This window comes from Cryptomeria japonica, chromosome 6 (genome assembly GCF_030272615.1).
Source record: "Cryptomeria japonica chromosome 6, Sugi_1.0, whole genome shotgun sequence".
NCBI classification, from domain to species: Eukaryota; Viridiplantae; Streptophyta; class Pinopsida; order Cupressales; family Cupressaceae; genus Cryptomeria; species Cryptomeria japonica.
The window spans coordinates 438,296,392-438,299,021 of NC_081410.1; positions in this window are offsets into that span (position 1 = coordinate 438,296,392).

The window sequence follows — 2,630 nt, forward strand, 5'->3', positions numbered from 1 at the left end:
AAAAAATCATTGCTTTAAAGGAAATAAAAGGAACACCATGTTTTTGTGGAGCAACATCTCCATATAGATCTTAGAAAATCATTGACTTGAAAGGTAAAAGGAACCTTGTTTTCCTTGTCTTGAAAGTAGAAGGTATATGCTCTCCCCTTAACTGGGTGATCAAAAAGCCAGACTACTCTTATGCTTTCAATCATACCGCATTTAAATCCTTTAGCAGGCCTACCTTCCTGAGGGGTTGAAAAACTCTTAAAGCCATTTTTGGTCAGTGTGAAGGGAACAACCTAAGTGGGAAACAACTTTGAAGCCAAGTGTTCCAACCCACTATAATCAAAAGTGGAAAGTGACGAAAGTCCTTTTCAATGGTTGTGCGTAGCGATTAGCCTTCCCCCAGTATCCTTGAGATACGTAAAGCCTTTGTTCTTAAGGTTGGGAAGCCTCCTGAGGGAGTTTATCACTGATGGCCGAACATGAAGCTTGATTACAAACCTTAGCATAGAAACTTTGAGCCGAGTAAGTAACCAGATATTTATAATATTATAGTGCAAGGGTGGGGAAGAATCCACCCCCAAGATCTCTCACCATATATCTCCCAAGATAACTACTCAATTGTGAAGCAATTCACTTTGAGTTAATTTCTGGCAAAAGGCAAAAAAAGAGCACCCTCTAGGGGGTGACACGGTTGTTTGAGCTGACGGAGTATCGAGACTAGTGGGCTATGATATTGCTTATGACCTTTGAATAGAGAGTCTATTTGAAATGTATGTTGTATCTAAACCTATTGAAACATTGGGGATTTGAACGCATCCTTGCCGAACATACACTTATTGTTTAGATTAGACAAAATAGTTGTCTCTTTGGTGTCGTGCTTTCATTGGTTACTTCAGAAAATCATCTATCAGCATTAAAAACTCAAGGCAAAACTCCAAAAATTGCAGAAAATAATCAAGTCAGGGCAGTTTAGCGCGTAAGAACAACATCTTAGCATGTCGAAATCATATTTTAGTGCATCAAATGTTATCCTTAGTGCGTAAAGTATTAATAGTAGTGTTTCACCGAAATTTAAAATCAGTAGTAGCAGTTAGCGCGTTTTGAAAATAGTTTAGCACGTAGAAGCATCAGCTTAGCATGTGGAAGTCAACCTTTAGTGCATAGAGTCTAATCATTAATGCATTAGCGACTCATATTAGCGCATGATCTTTTGAAACCAAAGATGAAACAAATTAACTATCAGTAACAGTTAGCACGTAGACCGAGGCAACATAACGCGTGGGGTCTTTTCCTTAGCGCTTTCAAAAAATTCTGTAGCGCATAGAGTCTCTGTTTTAGCGCATGGTCAAAACTAGAAAAACAGGGGGCAAAACAAAGGTAAATTTGGAAAATTTTGAAAACATTTTCAGAAACTTCCTTTTATCAACCTGAACCTCGTCAAATCAAAATACCAAAAATAGAGTATCAAAAGCTATTTCTAAAGCAAGTTTCTTATCAAACAAAAGTTGTCCAAACATCTAAAACTGGTCACATGATAAACATATATATCCTATCAAAATCAAGAAACATCATCACAAGTGGCAAATAGGTCCTTTTTATCACACGAATTTTATCCCAAACACACTTGTTTAAAACTCCAAGTTGTCAAATCAAGTTTCCATATCGAGAGACTTTATCCATATCATTTGATGCACTTTGTCGTGAGGGGGCATCTAAACCTTCACTTTGATAAAGTAAAACTTGAGTTTCCAAAACAAGATAAACTGAATCCAAAACAACTCAAAGCAAACCATTGATCACTTGTGCATGACTAATCCTCATATTTTGAGAAGAAAGAATATTTATCGTAACACTAAGTTAAAGAAACAACAACCAAGTCCTTCAAAATTTGCCAAAAGAAATAAATTTTTATACATCAATCATTGACTTTACAAATCTCATCGAACATTCCTTCATCATGTACGACTCTATATTTAGATCAAATCAAACGAATTTGACAAGGAACCTTTGAAGACTAGAGCATTCTATCAAAAATCCGCGTTCAGTCAACTCATAAATCATGGGGGAAAGATCAATCCAACATTCTTTCCTGACAAGTGCATCACTTATAACTTCCCAAGGTTACCACCACCAACCCCCGAATATTTCTAAAATGCCTATTGTCACTCACTCTCAACAAAACAAACAAAGCAAAACAACACCAGAATCAAGTATGAATCGAAGGTTATCTAATCCTTTCGAAGGTCTGCATCTAGAGGATACCGAAATTTCTGAAGAACTTCTTCAAGAATGTCAAAAAAGTGCTTCATTTCAAAAACTTGTGGAAAGGTTCATGGAAAATGACAAAGAAAAATACGTACTCATGCTCACAAGCAAAGGAGTTAAAATTCCAGAGGACTTTGATACAGAGATTTTTCGGACAAAATCTCAACATTATGAATATCAAGAATGACAAAGAGAGGAAGACGCACGTGACCCTGAGCAAGATATTCTTGAACAAAATCTACCAGAGCAAAACATCCCCGAGTAAAACATACTATTCCATACACCATTTCAACCTAGAATTAATTTAAGGGAAGAATGCTTCCCTCAACAAAATAATGCACCTTTGATTGCCCTTACTCAACAAATGCAAATGTGAC